The 22,022-nt window shown below is 44.2% G+C and overlaps 1 protein-coding gene across 3 annotated transcripts in view; it reads right to left on the minus strand.

The window, feature by feature from the left end:
* LOC133495178 (retinoic acid receptor alpha) overlaps positions 1-22,022 on the minus strand; it is a 236,277-nt gene that overhangs the window by 192,358 nt on the left and 21,897 nt on the right. The window contains exon 1 of one of the 3 annotated variants that reach the window (XM_061809510.1): positions 169-190. The exons of 1 other annotated variant lie outside the window; for it this stretch is intronic. The gene's annotated coding sequence lies outside the window, so the exon portion shown is untranslated. Of the gene's footprint in view, positions 1-168; positions 191-13,197; positions 17,673-22,022 lie in introns of those variants that run through there. One more of the 3 variants, XR_009793501.1, reaches the window with a different exon arrangement.

Consider the following 22,022-nt stretch of genomic DNA (forward strand, 5'->3'; position numbering starts at 1 on the left):
GCAATAAATGTTGCATGTTTTTGGGGTGTGGGAGGAAACCGGAGCGCCCGGAGAAAAACCCACGCAGGCAGGGGGCTAGTGACATGGGGGGCACGCGGGCAAATAATGTAATGCTGATGATAATAGCACGCAACCGCTATCATAACAGAATTCTTAAATGAATCTTACTTGGTTGGCGTCCAATGACACGATTCAGATTTGCTCCGGTGTGTGCGCGGTGCGTGTTCATGTCATCATTCAACGCGGGGATGTTGCATTGTGTGCTGTCATGATCTAGCGAGTAAGGTCTCGGGGGTCTCCGGAGCCCAGCTGCAGCCTGTTCTTGTCACTGGATTCACCCTTCGAGTTGGTCGGACTCGTTTGTGACGCTCGTTGCCCTTAGTTGGAATAAAAAATTTTTTTTTTTAATATTTCAAATCTTTTTTTTTTTTTAATTATTATTATTATTTTTTATTTGCACCGTGCGGCCGTAGGGAGACGTAAAAACATAGCGCAACGCTTCCGTGACGCAGTTTTAAATTTAATGCTTTACATAGACTCCCGGGATGCCAGCAAATCTTCAACCTGACAAGCGCGAGTCTGTGGCTCGCCAGGCACTCGGTTCGACTTGTATCTGGCAACGGTACAGAGGAAGAAAATTAGAATTTGGACACGTTTCAAGGATCTGAGAGCTATTTCGAGAGCGCAACAAAGAGTGACAGACGAGCCCGACAGCAATATGGAGGATTGTGTATGCACACCGCACGTGCGCGAATATACACTGGGAAGGTGATTTTACATTTTTTTTTCTATGCTTTGACTTGAGTTGCAAGTGAGCTTCAGGATCTTTTGACGTCTCAAGTGAAGTGAAAAAAATTGAATAATAAAAGTAAAAACTTAGTTCACTAACAAATTGGCACGTGTGGTGGGTTTTGGGGTGCGCTGTAATGAATTAATGTCATTTTCTGTTCTCATTATTAGAAACGCGCTGCTCTAATAGATGTGGCGTTTACTTTCAATTCGGCCCAGTGAGATAAACAAGGAGTGAGGAGATGAATCAGCCGACTTAACTGTAAACACGTCATGTTCGTTGGTTCAAAATGACCGCAGATAGATCCCGGTTAGTTTAACTTAGGCGGACATACGCAATTATATCTTTGCGGGTTGGGCAAAAATGTGCAGCGACATCTTTATAAGAAAAAACAAAAACAAAAAAAAAAGCTTGGTGGGGCACCAACCACTTTGGGAAGGCAAATGCCATTAAAAAAAAAAAAAAAAAACTGCAGGGCTCTCTCATTCTGTTTGATGTGCTTTTTAAAATCTAGTTTCACGTTCACAAATTAAAATAATTCTACGTCGAGAATTCTTCCTCTTCCTGATCACGTCACTTTTGATTGGCCGCCTGTTGCTAGGCAGTTCAAATGTTTTTGGCGCAGTGTGTAAGCGTCATAGATCTGTGTTGGTCAAACTGGGATCCCCAGACGGCCTGGAGGTCTGTGACTCACAGCGTGGGGGTCCGCAAAATCACTTTCAATTAAGTTCTCTCGTATTACTTAAAAAGTTCATCCCTACGGGTACTGATGTACCAGTGAAACAAAAATAATACAGTAAAACTATTACTCACGCCGAGTTTTGGGCCATTTGCAAGCAGTGATACGATTGTGACATATGCTCACATAAATCTGACATCCCTGCATGACTCACATTTTTTTTTTCAAAACTAATCGAGTATTTATTTCCAAAGCAGTGTCTAATCTAGAATATAAGATAATGGAAGAAGAGTAAAAACTGTCCTTCAGAAATGTATTTGTTAAAATATGTGTTTTTTCCCTTTATCGTTGTTTCCTCTTTTTCTTCTTTAGCAGAACACATCTTTGTTCTAATGAAGATGGCAATCGCTGTGCTTCTGGACAAGAACAGAACAGGAAGTGGGATCTGGTTGGGATTCCCCTCAGCCCTAATACAGAGCAGCCACGGTGGGTCCATTTTTCCTGCCAGACTGTCAACCGAGTGTCCCTCTCACCGTCTCATATTCCCTTCACGATCTGCTTTTGCCCCCACCCCCGAAATGGCCTCGGTGGCCATTTACTATCCAGTGCGAAAGTGCAGAACTATTTCCAAAGTGTTGTAACACCAGCCGCCCCCGATCAATTCTTTCACCCACCCCCCAGCATGGAGCCACATACCGCATGTCACAGGGCAGCAGAGAGGGAGAGGCGGAGTCCCTCGGCATCCCACCTCCCCTAAAGTCAGTAAGCACAGCGGCATTGAATGCAGCACAAGAGCGTGAGAAGCAGGAAGATTCTCGGGTAGAATAACAGAGATGCTATATTACAACAACCTAGCAAAAATTGGCAATTTTTTTTTTTTTTAAATCTGTTGTTAGCAGAAACCTTCTCAAAATAATGCAGAGAAAGGTCAACACGATCGTCTAATTTAAAATCTTTTATGCGTCCAAAATGCTGTTGTCATGTAAACGAACTGCCGTGATGCCATCATTTTGTTTTCATATGAAAATGGCCACACTCCCTCTGGGCTGGATCTATCGTACCATTCTTGAGCAATACTGAGAACAGGAACACATCACACAATCCTTAAAGAGACGTGCAGATCATCCATTCATTCATTTTCTTAGCCGCTTATCCTCACAAGGTTCACGGGAGTGCTGGAGCCTATCCCAGCTGTCAACGGGCAAGAACAATGACCCGAACACCCTGAACTGGTCGCCAGCCAATCGCAGGGCACATAGAGACAAACAGCCCCACTCACAATCACACCTAGCGGCAATTTAGAGTGCTCAATTAATGGTGCATGTTTTTTTGGGGATGTGGGAGGAAACCGGAGTGCCCGGAGAAAACCCACGCAGGCACGGGGAGAACATGCAAACTCCACACAGGCAGGGCTGGGATCGAACCCGGGTCCTCAAAACTGTGAGGCCAATGCTTTACCAGCTGATCCACCGTGTCACGAAGTACAGATCAATTTGTTTATAAAAAAATAATAATAAGTACTGATTCAAATCCCTTACATAAGTAAAAGTTTTATTTATTTTTAAAAGTAGACTCTAAAATGTAAGTATCGACAAGAGTACAAATTTATAATATACAATACGTGGTTTGATAACTTGGGATGATGGAAAAAAATAATTGTTATGCACACAAACTTTCCCTCTGTAGAGTTTGCCATTTACCGCAAGTAAGAATTTAATGTAATTACGAAAGTGGGAAGTTGTGATAAAAAGTCTCAGAAAAGCAACGTAACGCTATCAATAGCCGACTGAGCTAGGATTAGCAATGTAAAAAAGTCAACATTAACAATCTTATTCGTGATAGAGTGTTATTACTACTGTATAACACTGAATGTACCAGCAGGAAGTTTCATTTTTTGGCGCGCATAAGAATCAGTTAAAAATCAAAGAGCGGTGATAAACGTAAATGTCGAGCTGAAATGAATCACACGATCTGAAGTCTGAGCTGTCTGAGGTTCCCTCACTCTGCTTCTGTTTGCTCGTCATGTGCTCGGTTTTTCCCTTTCTTTTTTTTGTTTTAAACCCTCATTTTTCCAGCGGTCGATATTTCAAAAGACTTACAGCAAAGCTCCTGAATCCCGAGCTTACAGGTCAGCGCAAAGCCTGCGGGGGTGACCACGAGTGAGCACAAATGACCGACTCGCCCTCACACTTTCTGTCTCTAATGGGTGGTTCTTCATTGAGCGTGATTAATTACTTCCCAGCACTGCTTTGCGGCTAATTTCCAATTGCTTTATTACCATTGTGCGTGTTAGTAATTACCTAGTCTGGAGCCAAATCTGACTTTCAGGTGTCAATCCCCAGCGTGAGTGCAGCCACCGTCGCGGCGCGCTTATGCAAAGGGCTGTCGAGTAACTCGAAGATGAGGCGGTGCCAAGGTTTGGTGGTCAATCACCATCCACAGTGAATTTTCATTCCTCCTGTCTGCTGCTGTCGGTTTAAAGCCGCATATTTATTTCAAACTCCAGACAGCCCCACTATTCATCACGCGGCAGCCCCACTTTTTATTAGTTTGTCATCCAAACTATAGTAGAGGGGGGGAGACAAGCTGTCACTATACTTTTGAGCAAGGCCATAGGCTACAAAATAAACTAAAAGCGTGGATAATGGGATGAAAAATAGCTACTTTACTTTCAAGGTGGTTGGCCCTATAAGTTTGGAGTCGGGCACGAGTGCTGATGAGATCGTATCGGTTGCGTGGGACTCGTCCAAAAGTTGTCGAAACGCATATTTGAACTACTAAAAAAAAAAAAAAAAAAAAGCCAGCACACAGTTAAATAAGACACTATCAAGACTCGGGAGGGCACAGAAATATGTTTCCAGACACTCCACCGCACACATCGACAGGCCCCTAAAACCATCCTCGTCTCTGCCCTATCACCTGCGAGAGCGAAAAACCTATTATACAGTTTAATTATCTCACTTTTTCCCCTCCTGGCAAAAAAAAAAAAAAAAAGATGATTTTTCAAACCCCTGACAGCCGAGTCTTTCGCAGGATTTAGTCCATCTGAAAACATGTGGTAAGCCTTGTGGAATGTTTCAAATGATTCCCAGATGTGGCTCGCAGACGGGTTTAACCCATTCTTTCCCAGTTCAGCGGCAGGAGGACGCCTCGCGTGGAGAAAGTCTCAACCGTATCAAAAAAAAAACCAAAACAAAAAAAAAAACGTTCATCCCTTATTATCTCTTACTTTGTTGTTGCCCGCTGAGCCGCACTCGAGCACAATTTGCAATAAACTCGGCTAAAAATGTCATCTTACGCTGGATTACTCGGGAACGAGTGCAAAGGCATCGCTCTTTTCCAGATGACTCAGCAATTGCAGGGTTCCGGTAAAGTACCACAAATCAATTTTATAACGAACAAAGTGACACTTTCTCACTGTATTGCTTTTTTTTTTTCTTTTTTTCCCCCAGCGAGCAACCAGTAAAGTCACGTCTGTCATGTAACCATTCACTTACTGCCATTCTTCAGATAGGCGTCCTGATCTGCTGTTTTTTAGCTTTCAACACGTTCTTTTTCCATCCTTTGCGTGCCGCACGAAGGTGCAGACTTGGAACCTCGGTGATGGATTATTGTTGCTGTGGGAACACCCCCAAAGATGGCAACATCAAGATAGGGAGGGTGGGGAAGAGACGAGCCAAGTGAGCTGCGAGATATGAGCAACAAACTCGTGTGAACCCATCCTGCTCCCTTCTCTTCCCTCCCCACTCCCGCTCGCCAGCTCAACCATCTATGAAGAAGTTGCCCTACATACCCGTCAGCGTGCCAGCCAACCAGCATATTGGCGAGGCTGGCGGGTAGCCAATGAACTGGCCTCCCATTATACTAGAGTATAACGGACAGAGCGGGTAAAGGCGTTGCCGAGATAGACGCTTGCTAAGGATTGCAGCTTGGCTATTAAGTATTTCACACTGGTAGTGAACAACTGCCAGAATGCCCCACGAGCGTCGGGATCACAGGACTGTACCATCAGGGTCTGAAGGAAGCTTCCCCTGCTTAAACCAGCACATGTCAAGGCCCGTCTTAAGTTTGCCAATGTCCATTTGGATGATACAGAGGAGTCATGGGAGAAAGGTTTGTGGTCAGATGAGACCAAAATGGAACTTTTTGGAAATAATTCGACTAACCATTTTCAGAGGAAGACGAATGATGAGTTCCATCCCAAGAACACCATCCCTACTGTGAAGCATGGGGGTGGTAGCATCATGTTTTGGGGGTGTTTTTCTGCACATGGGACATGATGACTGCACTGTATTAAGGAGAGGACGACCGCGGCCATGTATTGTAAGATTTTGGGGAACAACCTCTTTCCCTCAGTCAGAGCATTGAAGACTGGTCCTGGCTGGGTCTGTCAACATGACAATGACCCGAAGCACAGAGCCAGGAAAACCGAGGAGTGGGTCCGTAAGAAGCATATCAAGGTTCTGGCGTGGCCTAGCGAGTCTCCAGACCTAAACCCAATAGAAAATCTTTGGAGAGAGCCGAAACTCCGTGTTTCTCAGCGACAGCCCAGAACCCTGTCTGATCTAGAGCAGATCTGTGTGGAGGACTAGGCCAAAATCCCTCCTGCAGTGTGTGCAAACCTGGTGAACAACTACAAGAAACGTTTGACCGCTATAATTGCAAACAAAGGCTACTGTACCAAATATTAACATTGGTTTTCTAAGGTAATACTTATTTGCAGCTGAATCACACAAATAAATCGTTGAAAAAAAAATCATACATAGTGATTTCTGGATTTTTCTTTTTAGATGCTGTTTTTCACAGTGGACATGCACCTACAATGAAAATTTCAGACCCCTCCATGATTTCTAAGTGGGAGAACTTGCAATACAGCAGGGTGTTCAAATACTTATTTTCTTCACTGTACTTAATTGACTTCATCTTGACATTCATCACATTACAGTCGACCAAAAAAAAAACCTTCAGTCATTTCACTCATAAATCCCACCCAAGGAGAATTTCCGAGTTTTGAATGAAATTAGCATGCATGTTTGTTGGAACGCGGGACAAAGTCCCAGTGTTTCCCAACTTTTATTGTGCCAAGGTACTTGGCAAGCTGGCAGAGCGCGCTAGAAAACTCTCACGACACAAAAAGTCACCAATCTTGTCTCAGATGATGAACCGTTTTAATTACTCTCTCAAATTCATATTGTGGAGTCACTGATGGTGTAGTGGTACACACGCCTGACTTGTGGGATCGATTCCCGCTCGATGTGGTACCCTGCGACTGACTGGTCATCAGTTCAGGGTGTAGTCCGCCTTTTGCTCGAAGCAAGCTGGGATAAACTCCGGCTTTACCGTGACCCTGGTGAGGATAAGCAGCTTGGATAATGAATGGATGGAAATTCATATTGTAGGCAACAGGTGACAGGTTAAATGTATCTTCTGCCATCTTGTGGAAGACCATGTAATTGTTCTGCCTGTCACTATACGCTGCCGGCATAGATGGATGAACAAAATACATTAGTTATGGGAAATACATTTCTGATCATTTAAGTGGAATTGATTATCTGTCACGACGAGTGACTCAAATATCACTGTACTGAAATTTAAATGAGTGCTAAAAATCCCTCTTTTATGTACCCGAGTGCAGGGATGTCTTCAATTATTTGCGAGCCCAAGGCAAACCCAGTCATGGGGGCTCTAATATCCATAAACTGCGCTGACAACATTTTTATTTGCACCTCATTACAAGGTCTTGAATGATGAAGTCTTTCAAATCCGTCCCGAGAGGATACAAGTACATAATCTCAACGCTTTCATTTCAATTGATAACGTGAATCAACTTTTAATTAAGTTCATCACCTCGGATGCTTCGGTACGCGCCTGTTCACCATGAAAAGCAACACTCGTGAAGTTGAGACCGAAGCAATAATGCAGCGGTGCCTTGAGATACAGTGAAGAAAATAAGTATTGGAACACCCTGCTTTATTGCCAGTTCTCCCACTTAAAAATCACGGAGGGGTCTGAAATTTTCATCGTAGGTGCATGTCCACTGTGAGAGAGATTATCTAAAAAGGAAAAGCCAGAAATCACAATGTAAGATTTTTTTAATGATTTATTTGTGTGATACACCTGCAAATAAGTATTTGAACACCTGAGAAAACAAATGTTAATATTTGGTACAGTAGCCTTGGTTTGAAATTACAGAGGTCAAAAGGTTTCCTGTAGTTCTTCACCAGGTTTGCACACACTGCAGGAGGGATTTTGGACCACTCCTCCACACAGATCTGCTCTGGATCAGACAGGTTTCTGGGCTGTCGCTGAGAAACACGGGGTTTCAGCTCCCTCCAAAGATTTTCCATTGGGTTTAGGTCTGGATACTGGCTAGGCCACACCAGAACCTTGATATGCTTCTTACGGAGCCACTCCTTGGTTTTCCTGGCTGTGTGCTTCGGGTCATTGTCATGTTGAAAGACCAAGCCACGACCCATCTTCAATGCTCTGACTGAGGGTAAAGAGGTTGTTCGCCAAAATCTCACAAAACATGGCCGCGGTCGTCCTCTCCTTAATACAGTGCATCCGTCCTGTCCCATGTGCAGAAAAACACCCCCAAAGCCTGATGCTACCACGCCCATGCTTCATAGTAGGGATGGTGTTCTTGGGATGGAACTCATCATTCGTCTTCCTCTGAAAATGGTTAGTCGAATTATTTCCAAAAAGTTCCATTTTGGTCTCATCTGACCACAAACCTTTCTCCCATGACTCCTCTGTATCATCCAAATGGTCATTGGCAAACTTTAGACAGGCCTTGACATGCGCTGGTTTAAGCAGGGGAACCTTACGTGCCATGCATGATTCCAAACCATGACGTCTTAATGTATTACCAACAGTCACCTTGGAAACGGTGGTCCCGGCTCTTTTCAGGTCATTGACAAATGGTGGCGCAGCAGATGTAGATAACAATAATCACAGGCATATATTTTTTTTAGTCTTAACAAAAAATGACTATTATGGAAACCTACTGAGTCAATTGTAATAGTCCTCTTTGTATGTGTCTCTGTATCTGTATTATATTGTCCTGAGATGGTCACAGGTTGAGTACACCAGAAGGAGCAGTAACATGTCCATTGAACAGAAGCAAAAAAATGTGTGAAAAACTGTTTCATTCTTTCCATTCTATTCAATTATGTCATTACTGTGTTTCCATTAAGAGCAATATTTTGCTGAGCTTCTTATTTAAAAATGGATGACAACTTTTTTGCTGTTTTTTTTTTTTTTTTTTTGAGGGGAGGCTGGAAAACCAGGGCGATAAGAGAGGCTCCAGCAGGATACTGTAGGCCATATGTGGCCACATCAGGCCGGGAAAGCTTGTCACTGCTTTGAGCTTCCACGTGTAAATGCACCCCCTGCCCCTCGACCCCCCCCTCTCCACTCCCTTTTAAGTGCCCCCACTCCCTTAAACCTCCCTAAGGAAAAGAGCTGTGTTTTAAAAGGAAGCGCAAACAGCTGCCAACTTGTTTGCCGCCGCGCTCTCCCTTTTTCTTTCTGAAGGAGAATCGAGATGCGCATCAGGCAGGCTAAGTGCGGATATGTTTGCAGACGTGTTCCTGCCTTCATATGTAGATGAGATAAAATAGCGCAAGAGCCATCATTTCATATTACTAACATTTCACGGAATACACTGGTTACGCACACTATTTCAACATTAGCAATAATCACAGGAAACCTTCTCCGCTCCAGTGATCTGACAGTCCCAGTAGATGGTGCCGGCATGTACACTATTTCATATTTCATACAAAGCTGTCATTCGCTTGAAAAATTAATGTGTGTACACAAAACTGCGGGATAATCCACTGTGTCATTTTGTGTCTTTTGAGTCTCTTCCTTTTTCCTGCACACACTCTCTCCGGAGACCCTGGTTGTCCAAACAAACATCCAGGTGGGTGTCGCTAGCATATGGCAATATTTTTTGACGGGGCCCGCGGCAGCGATTCCGAACCACCGATGTTGCTCCAGCGCGGCCGTGTTCTTCTTTTGCTTCGTCTTGCTGGCAAAAACTCGAGACACGAGCGCTATAGAGTGGCGGCCGACTCGACGCACTTCACAACAAGTAGCGGTTTGTCAGGTAGGGGACAAAAAAGATATTTATTGCCACTCCAAGTGAATGCTTACTGTCAAAGTAAACATCAAGCTAATTTATTGCTAACACATAAAGGGAAACACCATAAATAGATGTGCAAATGGTACCATTGTGGCAGTGTTATAGCGGGTATTTGAATGCAACACAAATAGACACACAGTACAAATAAAAAAAAAAAAAAATAATCAGAAGCCTAAGCAAATATTATTCCAGTTACAGCGTCACTTGCAGGAATTGTGAAAGTCTTCTTTGTGTTCTGAACGCTGTTTCTCAGTAAACGGCTGAGAATAAGTTTCACAGAAATCATATTGAATAAATACATTGGTGAATAGTGAACCCCAAATATCTTTGCGGTATTTAAAAAAAAAAAAACAGACCACAAGTGCATTTTTTTTCTAGCTCGTAGTCTACCAATTTAATTCTATTTTCACGATGGGGCGCTAAAGTAGATTTAGTGCGTATCGCCTTGTTTCCTATGTACAACATCTGGATTTAAACGTTATTCAATGCAGATTTTTGCGTGTAATAGTGAGATTTATCGGCACAGGTGGGTGTTGTTTTCTTTTGAATTGAGTCGCGCTAGCGTTTTCCCGAGGGTGTCGGTGTTTATGTGAAATTGAAACCAAATGACTGAAAGTCTTCTGGCGCCGTACGCCAGGCTTTCGGTATTCTTGGCAAAAACCCTTCCGCTTCCATATTAGCTTCCGCTCAGGCTGGCAGAGATGAACAGAAAGCGGCAATGAATAAGATCCCCCCCCCCCACCCTCCCCCACCCGCTCCCGGGCATCAATCCCAAACAACCATGTCATATGATAATGCCCTGCCATAAAACATGACCAGACGTCATTCCGAAAAAGCCCCCCCTGGCAACCTCGTACCACACAAAACGAGTTAACCTACACGGGGTTAAGTTACACCACCAGCGAATGTCCCATTTTGGATCGCCGGGGTGCCAGATGCCGAAATGTTCCCCCTTCTCGCCATCTCATCCGAGGAAACCCGGAGAGTGTGTCCCTTTAATTAGGCCGCCCGTGAAAATAATGGTGCATTAATGACATTTCTAGGGGGGCCAATGAGCTGGAACAACAGAGGAAAGACTAAATCACAAATCAATTCCAGCAAATGTAATTAAGGTTTAATTAGCCCCCGGGGGTGCTCGCGGAATGCCGTGGAGGGGTACAACGCGGGGGAAGGGTTGGAGGGGAAGTGAAAGAGAAATTTCGCCAAATGGAGAGAAAGTAGCATCGTCGTGAGTCGTTTCTGTTCTATTCCAGCAGTGTGGCGCTGGAGCCGTAAAACAGTATCGACGGGACAATGGTTTAAATCATAGCTTCCGTATGCAAACTGTGCGGCTGTTGGCACGTGCCTGCTCGGCGGTTACCTATGGGGGGAGGGGGGGGGCGGATTTAAGGGGCCGGAGGTCCTGCTTCAGGGACGTGCTAATTCTCTATAAAAACAGCGGCGTGTACGCTTAAAAAGCTCAGCAACGTCGTGGCGTTGGAAAAAAAGAAAGGAACGGGGTAGAGGGGAAAGAAACAACAGAAAAGAAGAAACGCAAAACCGCAAGGGAGGGTTTTGGAAGAGGGCTCGGCCCTGCTCGCTCGGATGCCAGATCACACAAACGCGAGACTCCCGCGCCAATAAATGAGCTCCGTAAACTGCAATTAAAACCCTGGGCACTAATTTTGGTGGAAATGGAAGCCCGTAAAAAGTGCATTAGGAAAATGAGACCAAGAATGAAAAAGAAATGGAATTCCTGCCCTTCACCATATTTTTACTTATTTCGGGGGGATTGCCACGCCTTTAAATATACGGGATGTAACACAAAGTATTTCCTGCCTTCTTTAATGCACCCCATCGAGAATTCACATGGCCAGTAGGTTTATTTCAAACGTCAAAATCATTTTTCCATTCATCTGTTTTCATTTACTGTGAACTCCACCTATTCGCAGTTTTTCCCCTGCGGACCATAAAAAAAAAACTCACTTATTTGCACATTTTTTGTGTTCTTTCTGGAACGCCCTAAGATGCCACACAAGAAAACCAGGCTCATAAGATAGTAGTAATTGGTGCCAAGGAAGTGTGTTGAATGAATCCATCCATCCATCTTCTTTCACCGCTTATCCTCACGAGGGTCGTGGGGAGTGCTAAAGCGTATCCCAGCTGTCAACGGGCAGGAGGCGGGGTTCACCCTGAACTGGTTGCCAGCCAATCGCAGTGCGCATAGAGACAAACAACAGCCCCACTCACAATCACACCTAGGGGCAATTTTGAGTGTCCAAAAAATGTTGCATGTTTTTGGGGATGTGGGAGGAAACCGGAGTTCCCGGAGAAAACCCACGCAGGCACTGGGAGAACATGCAAACTTTATACAGGCAGGGCCGGGATCGAACCAGGGTCCTCAGAACTGTGAGGCCAACACTGTACCATCTGAGAGACACTGTGCCGCCTCCCCCCTTGAACCTTTTTTTTGAGGGGGGGTTGGATTGCCACTCCTTTAAATATACGGTATGCACACAAAGTATTTCCTGCCTTCTTTAATGCACCCCATCGAGAATTCACATGACCAGTATATATTTTTTCAAAATGTCAAAATTATTTTTCTATTCATCTGTTTCCATTTACTATGAACTCAGCCTATTCGCAGTTTTTCCCCTGCGGACCCTGTCAAAATCTATTCGCTTAAAAAAAAAAAAAAAAAAAAAACTCACTTATTTGCACATTATTTGTGCTCTTTCTGGAACGCCCTGAGATGCCACACAAGAAAACCAGGCTAATAAGAAAGTAGCAATCGGTGTCAAGGAAGTGTGTTGAATTAATATTGAAGCAAAAAGTGTGAGAATTCCCAAATCACAGCCCTAATAATATTATTTAAAAAAAAAAAAAGTCAAAAATTCTCAGGCAGTCCCTGAACGCAGCTTTCTCTCTCGTGAAGGCCCCCCACACACACATACACACACGCGCGTCCATCGGTGGGCGTGGACGGCCGCTTACAAAGACAACACAATGAAGTGCGAGCCCTCAGATGAAGCAACCCGCACGCACACTTCACAAAACACCCGCGCCTGTCCCGTCCCCCCCCCCCCCCTCTTGCCCTGACAGCAGCGTAAACTGCGAAGTGACACGGTCGATATGCTCGTCGGGGTCGCTGTATATAATTTGGGATGAGCGTTTGTCATGCGATGCGCTGCCAGATGATATTGCAAAGCTCCTTTGATGCTATAATATCAATACCCTGGGGAAAAAAAATAATAATAATACAACACCGCCGTGCATATCCAGGAGAAGAATTCCTTGTAAGCAACTGTTCCTTCGCACAGGATGGTGGTTTCAACACCTCTTCCTGGTTCTCGTTTATTGCCCCGGATCGCCTGACACGGAGCGAGCTCGTCTTCCTCCTCCAAGACTGATTAGAACCTGCGGGGATTTATTATAAGCTCCGATTCTTCACGCTACTTGCCCGCGGAACTCGGATATCATCTGTAAAATTGCAAATAGCTCTGCAAAGTCAATAAAAAAGATCATATATCACAAGCTTTGAGTCAGATTTTATTCCCCCCCCCCCCCCGCCCCCCCCTTCTCTCTTCTAATTGTGGAATCCGAGCCCGGATTGACTCACTTTTATTGCCGTCCGATCTGATGTCTCGAGCCGCCTCTCTGCTACAGGTTGTTTAATTTCTTATTCTTATTATGGCAGTAATTGCGCGGCCCGAGGAAGATTCTTGATCATAAAATGCCGAACGATGGTTTTAAAGTAAAAGCGAGCACAACTTTTACTTTACTTTAACATAACCTTGTGAATGGTTTCGATTTAGGTTATTAAAAACACTTGTCTTTGGCAGCACGGTGGAGCAACTGGTTCGACCGTCGCCTTAACAGTTTTGAGGGCCGGGGTTCAAATCCCGGCTCCGCCTGTGTTGAGTTTACATGTTCCCCCCGTGCCTGCGTGGGTTTTCTCCGGCCGCGTTCCTTTTTAAGTCACTTATATGCCATCTGTGTCCCTCATTATTCATGGACACACCGATTGCAACTTCATGAAACGCATTTATAAATACAGCCGATGCCGTCATTTTACATTGTGATCCTAAAAATGGTGTTCCACAAGGCTCGGTCCTGGTTCAACTAACCCCAGGTCATCAAGACCTGTGCACAGATATGTAACCAACAGATTTCAATGTTTGATGATATTAGTCACTGTTTGGTGTATCACAAGGCTCTGCTCTTAGCCCCCAGTTCTTCATGTCTTCTACTTTTCCTTTCGGCTTATCCCGTTGGGGGTCGCCACAGCGTGTCATTTTTTTCCATCTAGGCCTATCTCGTGCAACTTCCTCTCTAACACCCAACTGTCCTCATGTCCTCCCTCACAACATCCATCAACCTTTTCTTTGGTCTTCCTCCCGGTTTCTCTTCCTTGGCAGCTCCATCCTCAGCACCCTTCTACCAATACACTCACTCATCAAAGTCTGCCCTTGTCTCCAAAACATCCAACTTAGGCTCTCCCTCCAACGGGCTCATTTCAAATCCTATCCAACCTGCTCACTCCAAGCGAGAACCTCGGCATCTTCATTTCTGCTACCTCCATTTCTGCTTCCTGTTGTTTCTTCAGTTCCACCGTCTCTAACCTCCACTACTGTTTCCCATAACTTCATTGTGTGGCTCATCGTCTTTATTCCTCTGTAGTTTCCGCTGAACATCTCCTTTGTTCTTAAAAATGGGAACTAGCTCACTTTTCCGCCATTCTTCTGGCATCTTCTCTCCTGCTAGTATTCCGCTGAATAAGTTGGTCAAAAACTCCACAGCCACCTCTCCAAATTGCTTCCATACCTCCGCTGGTATGTCATCAGGACCAACTGTCTTTCCATTTTTCATTCTTTTCAGTTGCCTTTCTAACTTCCCCCTGACTAATCATTGCCACTTCCTGGTCATTCACGCTTGCCTCTTCAACTCTACCTTCTCTCCCATTCTCTTCATTCATTAACTTCTCAAAGCCGCTTATCCCCACAAGGGCCGCGAAGAGTGCTGGAGCCTATCCCAGCTGTCAACTGTCCCAGCTTTTACTTCCTGGTACATTGAGGCTAAAGTAAAATTTATCAAGTCGACAGAAAATGTCCTGTTGATTCTTGCCAAAGTGACTGAAATAGAAATAAGTACAAAATAGAGTAGTAGATATTTACTGGCTTCATCCTGAGCCCATGTACAATCATTGTACATCCATCCATCCATTTTCTTAGCCGCTTATCCTCACAAGGGTCGCAGGGAGTGCTGGAGCCTATTTGAGCCGTCAACGGACAGGAGGCGGGGTACGCCGTGAACTGGTTGCCAGCCAATCGCAGGGCACTGAATGTCATGTCATGTCATCACCCAAGCCGCTTATCCTCACAAGGGTTGCGGGAAAGCTGGAGCCTATCCCAGCTAGCTTTGGGCAAAAGCCGGATGACGTCCTGAACTGGTCCCCAGTCAGTCGCAGGGCAGATATCGTTACTGAGCGGGAATCGATCCCACGTGCTGCCCACACCAAAGGCAGGTGTGTGTACCACTACATTATCAGTGACTCATGTAATATATCCATCCATCCATCCATTTTCTTCGCCGCTTATCCTCACGAGGGTCACGGGGAGTGCTGGAGCCTACCCAAACTGTCGACGGGCAGGAGGCGGGGTACACCCTGAACTGGTTGCCAGCCAATCACAGGGCACATGGAGAAAAACAACCACATTCACAATCACACCTAGGGGCAATTAAGAGTGTCCAATTAATGTTGATGTTTTTTGGGATGTGGGAGGAAACCCACACAGGCACGGGGAGAACATGCAAACTCCACACAGGCGGCTCCGGGATTGAACCCGTTACCTCAGAACTGTGAGGCCAACGCTTTACCGGCTGAGCCACCGTGCCATCTTTTATTCAACTCCTCACACATAGTAGGTTCGGGCAACAGGTTTCAGTATATCGTGTTACGCAAGTATGTCTGCCACTTTGAGCCTGAAAATGGTGTCCCACAGGGTTTTTCCCCACACCTTCCCCTTTTCATGCTTTTGGTACAAAAGGCATTTTCAGTCATGCCCATATAATCGCACTTCATCCCGGCTGCACCGCCTGAAAAGCACTACATCAGTCATCCACACGAGGATATTTTTTCTATGACGTGCTATTTTATAGATACCACATTGACCCCCGTGAGCAGGGAGGGAAACGGCTTTGTCCGCTTTACGCGCCGTGCGTTGGGAGGAGACTTACGGGGCGCCGGGATCATCGCGTCTACCAAAGAGCGAAAGGGAGGAGGCCGCCGTGACCGTGCATCTGGAGTTGACCAGATGCATTCGGAGCTCGGTGACAGAGATTAAGGTCACGCCGCCTCGCTTGGATCAGCGCCAGCCACCGCGTGATGCTAATGGGTCAGCAGAGGGAAGGCGTAGGTAGGCTGGCAGATGTCCACGCGAGGCTCCGTGTCCCCTCCGCGAGCCAGTTCTTCTCGAGCCAAACAGATGGATAATGATATACAGAGCATCAGCCGGAGCTTTGAAAAGTCCGAAAATATTCCGACCAGCCGTCCTGCATCACTTTTGTTTCGTCACTAAGCTGCAAAAACACGAGCGTGAACAAAAAAAAAAAAAAGGAGGAAACTGAGATGGGAAGTTAATTTGACACATGACAAGAACTATGAAATAAATAATAAAAAAAAAAACAATACAAATAGTGAAATAATGTGTCTAAATGGGCATTGTGACAAAAGTTTCATTGTAAAGTTATGATTACATTTAAATGTCAGGAAATGGAAATATTACACAATAACTAATAGTTTGTCAGTGTTTCACTACATGGCACTGTTTTTCATTCTTTCTGCTATGTATTATCCATCCATTCAAATGTAAAATTCATGTGTTGAAATAATCTCAAGGATTTATTTTTGGCTTTTGTTTTGTAGTCATTTCCTGTGTGACTTCCTGTTCCTAGTGGGCCCAGCCTTTTTTTTTTTATTTTTTTTTTTTTTTAAACGTTCATTCACATATCTCAACCAATTTAAAGCATCCCAATTTCAAAATGTTCTGCTCATTGATTCATTTCCCAAACTGTTGATCACACTCCCCCAATCGTTCCATATTCCAAGTTTTCCATGACAAAATGAACACGGAAATGCCAATATTTTACTTTTTAATCTCATCACAATTTTCAACTGATTCACATACCAACTTCAAACTGTTGATTTTTATTTTTCACGTTCCAACAGTTCCCTCTTTTTCACCACAAAATGGAGCCGGGATTGAACCCCGGTCCTCAGAGCTGTGAATCCGAACACTCTAACCATTTGCTCCACCATGCCACCCTCGTATAAAAATTATGATTTCCAATTGCATATGGTTGATTGATGACTGGCGACCAGTTCAGGGTGTAGTCTGTTTTTCGCCCGAAGCTAGCTGGGATAGGCTCCCGTGACGCTTGTGAGGATAAGCGATTTGGATAATGGATGGATGGGTAACAATTGCATATGTTACGGTCACTTTTTATCCACACATTAATGCGTATCTGGCGCCTTTGGATAGGTCACCGTTGGACCATTTGGCAATATTGGAATAGACAAGTGTGTCCATGACTTCCAGTGGTGCAATGCTTCAACTCACTTGCGCTTCAGTATTCATAAAAGCAGATGTCAAACAACGCAAAAGGCTGCTAACAGAGAGAGCAGAAGGACAGCGAAAGCAGCCAGTGGGCAGTTCTGAACTGACTGCGCTTGTACTGTAAGTAAGCAGGCTCCCGAGAATCCGGAACATGAGTCCACATTTCTAGACAGTGACTGTCCTAGTTTCAGGAATACGGCCTATCTGCGCCGTCTCTCTTTTCCCCCCCCTTTTCTTTCCGTTTTGTCGCTCTTCGTCCAAGTAAATCATGCAAAGTGAACATCAAGGTTGGCTTTCAAAGGTCACTGGATCACTTGTGGGGATCGGAGGGTGAGTGGATGATGCACCTGCAAAGGATGACATCCAGGTTTTGAAACCATCGTACCTTCCCCTCACCGCCTCTCTGTCTGCCTCTCACTTCCTGTCTTGTCCCCAATTTTGAGGCCACCAGAGTGGAAAGTTCTGAGAAAGATAAATGGTAATTTTTAAAAATGTGTAATATATTATGACTATCCTTATAATAATGTTATTCTCAATTTTTTTTAAATGCTAAAATTACATTTTTTTTTAAATACAATAAGTCATTTGGCCAAATTTAGCTTTGACATGCAAGCAAAAATCCTAAAAAGCTTTCAAGCTGCTAAGTGAAGTTTACTGTCAAAATAAGCAAAGAAAATTACACATTGTACGATATAAGTTTGCTAGCTTAATGCTAACACATGCTAGGAAATGCCATTGATGGGCTAAAGAAATAGCAGTTATACAGCTTTAAGCAGCAAATATTTGTATACAATAAGCGCAGCAAAACATGTAGACAGACAATGTAGCAATACTCACAGGCATGTGATCTTTCCTCTCAATCTTTTAGTTTAGTTATGATATACTTATATGTTTTATAAAGTGCTAATTATACATATTTTTTAAAACATTACAAATTTCTGGTTGGTTTATTGGAGACGCTGGAACGGACTTTTGGCGTTTCCATCCATTTCAATGGGGTGCGATGATCGTATTTTGATTTTGGAACGTTGTCACGGAACACACTAAACTTGTATCTCAAGGCACCACTGTATTTAATATTTTAAAGGTTATTTTCATGATAAGGATTTCTCATAACTGGATGGGTTTTTTTTTTCCCCCCAATCGTGGCTCTAATACCGTACTCTTGCATAAGGTTAAACAGGCTGCGCTGCACTCAAGAAAATAAAATAAAAATCCTTCCAAACCTGACCAGGCAATAGTTGCGTGCTATTCCATTTGTTTTTTTGGTTTTTTTTCCTGTCAATCTTTCCCTCCTTTTTAAGGATGTGAGAAAAGCCAACCAGACGAGAGGGTTTAAAAATCGAAACGTGGAAGGAGCCACGAGGTTTTGGAGGCAGCTCAGGCGAAAAGAAACGCTCACCCTAAAAACTCCGCAGAGGTTATACGAGGACTCGAACATTCAGAGCGTGTACTAGTTTGCAGAAGTAAAGAGCGGGGAAGGGGAAGAGAGGACAACAGGTTTGTTCATTTGTTAATCCCCTAAAGCTCGAACTACCTCTGATCTGTTCCTCCCCCATTCTCGCTCCACGAGAAACACTCCCTCCTCCCCAATTCACTATGAAAAGATTTCCCCGGAGATGCGACGACTCCGCCCTTGATTTTTCTCAATTTCACTCTTTTTTTTTTTTTTTTTCTTGGAGTGGGGTGAGGGGGGGGGGTGGTGGAGGGGCTGGTGTTTTAGTGCTCATCTCTGTCATTTAGCCGCTGCATTCGCGGTCCATCCTGTCACTCAGCAGCAGTGATGTGTGAAGAACGTTAAGGGCTGAACCTGTGCCAGCGGGGGGGGGGGGGGGGTCTTAACAATTCAAGGTCACCTCTTGGCAAAGCGCACGCTGCAACATATGCACTGTTTCACAAGGAATGCCGCGTTTCGCAACATGTGATCTGCCTGCCGCGAGTTTGTGTGGCTGTCTGCAAAACCTTTTTAACTATTTAGAGCACAAGAGCTTGGGATAGGTGGGCCACCTGTGGGGAGCCGTAGCAAAAATAAACGGCAGCGTAAAAACTGCGGTAGCTTGATTTTTGTGCAAAGGGGAGAGAGACAGACAGATAGAGAGAGAGAGAGAGAAGAGAGAGAGAGAGACAGAGACAGAGAGAGAGAGACAGACAGACAGACAGAGATAGAGAGACAGAGAGACAGACAGATAGATAGAATGCAGTTGCCTCTATTCTAGATAGAGCGAAAGAATGAGGGACAGACAGATATAGATAGATAGATAGATAGATAGATAGATAGATAGATAGATAGATAGATAGATAGAAGATAGATAGATAGATAGATAGATAGACAGACAGACAGACAGAGACAATGACGTACGATCTGCATCCATCAGTCAAGCTAACATTGATCAGCACTTTCTGTCCACAGCGCGCCAATCAATCATATTTTTTGACCAAGCCCCCGTTGGAGGAAAACGTGTGTATAGTGGGTTATGGCCGCTGCACGTTGGTATAAACGGGATATGATTTGGGTGTCAGGTTTAAGATGACAGGAAATGAGGGGCTGACATGAAGGGGAAATAAAAATATATTATGGCGGCAAATTGCACCCAAATGCTAATTTGTGAGCATGAAATACACATTTGTGGCCACAAAATACAAAGTTGCGGTCACAAAATAGACAAAGCACACACAGTACATGAATGTGTTGCCACGAAATAGGTATAACGTGCGCACAAAATACTAATTTGTGTATCTATTAACATTCCCATGAACAATTTGGATGTCTGGGCAAGCAAATGGAATGCACTATCACCAGAAACTGCAATACTCAATGCACTTAAGGTACCGTAAGTTTCTTTTCATATTCAATGTCACGCTTTTCGGTCTTTAGAACTGATCCACTGCGTAAAATAAAAGTGAATCATATTCCCCCTCTTCCACGACCAAGAACAAAAATGGCCACAATTTGCTTACACAACCTTCCATTACAAAGCCACAGCCACAAATTGAAGTATTTATGTTCGCGTTACAAATGAACGCAGTTTTATTGTAGGCGTTCCAGATTCAAAAATTGTTTCTATAATTTTACCCCTCAAACGCGCTTTAATATATATTTAATAAGTCTAAATGGGTTAAATGTTCACACTTAACACATTTTGAGCATATTCAAAAATTCTTGAAGGATTAAAATATACAAAATACTGCATGTATCGGAGCATCTGTCCCTTTAAGAGTGACACTGGCAAGTCTGCGTGAGTGTCTGTGTGTGAGCTGTGGCTGACAGTAGCTTTTACATAAGCGAGTGGGCCCAGTGTGTTTGTGTGCTTTTACTGTTCTCCTGGAATTCAATAAATGAATGAAAAGTGTACCGTAATTTCCAGCCAACAAGCCCTGACTTTTTTCACACACTTTCAACCCTGCGGGTTATGCGGTGACGTGGCTAATTTGTGCATATTTTCAGCCGCAAGGGGGCACTCGAGCGGAAAAGGTAAGAATGAGACCGGTGGAATATATGTCCCGAGGAAGTGCCTTTTTACCACCTCTGCATGAGTGTTGGTGCTATGTTACTGGCATGTCTCAGTGATCTTTACCGGTAAGTTTTATCTTAACCGGCCCTGTTAGTGTTAGCGCTAGCTTTAGCTTTGTGCTAGCGTGTTGCTGTTGTGTTACTGGAAGGGCTCAGTGATATTTACCGGTAAGTTTTATTTTAACCAGCCCTGTTAGTGTTAGCGTTAGCGCTAGCTTTGTGCGGCGCTGGCGTTAGCGCTGGCAAAATAGCTTGGGAGTGCTGTATACGTACTATGTGGCCCCAAATTAGCATTTTGCATTCCCGTAATATCTACATTGTGGCTCCATTTTTTTTTTCCCCAAATCCCGATATCATATCTGCGGCTCAGTAGTTTTTTCAAGATAGAAGTGAAGGGGTTAAAGAAAATTGTGTTCTTCATTAAACAAAACGGAAGGATGGAGGATTTTAAGCACACGTGAAGAGATCAAGGCCTGAACCAAGGTCTCCATACATGCGGTGCATGATGTATGCAGGTTATTATCCAGGACAAGGACACGCAGTTTCACCATTAACACAAATTTCATATGACCTACAAGCAAGGCCCTTCGCAGCGAGAGGACCAGAAATTAGTCAACTTCTCATTAAATATGAGCGCATCGTTCATCTTAACGCACAAAACACACGCGTCCAATATCAACACAAGACGCTCGGGTCGGTCTGAACCCGTCCAAATCGCATCTTATGAGCCGCTTCTCTCAGTACTGGACGTGATGAATGATACAAAACAATTTTACTGGAACAACAGTGGGGGGAAAAAAAAAAAAAAAAAAAAAAAAAGATTATGCAATTTGCCTAGAGACTGCAAATTGTGATTATCTTGCCGCACACCCCAAAACAAATTAGAGCCAGTGCTTCTCTTGGCGTCTCCGGAGTGCGCGGCGAGGGAGACCGAGTCGGAGAAAAGAACGAAAGACGGGGAAAAATAACACAAGTGATGGCTTGCTAGCGGGGGGGCTCATTTTATGTATCTGGGGGAGGAGAGGAAAACACAGTAATCAAGCACACGGTCTTAAAAAAAAAAAAAAAAAAAAAAATGCAGGAGGGAAATTAGAAGACCTTCCCCTCCTTAGAAAGGCCAGAGGAGAAAATCCCATCTTTTATGGTTGGTGAACAATATCCTGCCTTCTTTCTGTGAACTGTGAGACGAGGCGCTTTTGGCGTAACCCTGCTCGCAAACACATAAACGCAGGCATCCTCACACATATGTTACCCCACATAGGTGTATACACACACACACACACACACACAAAACGGCGCAT

This window comes from Syngnathoides biaculeatus, chromosome 22, assembly GCF_019802595.1.
Source record: "Syngnathoides biaculeatus isolate LvHL_M chromosome 22, ASM1980259v1, whole genome shotgun sequence".
Taxonomy (NCBI): Eukaryota; Metazoa; Chordata; class Actinopteri; order Syngnathiformes; family Syngnathidae; genus Syngnathoides; species Syngnathoides biaculeatus.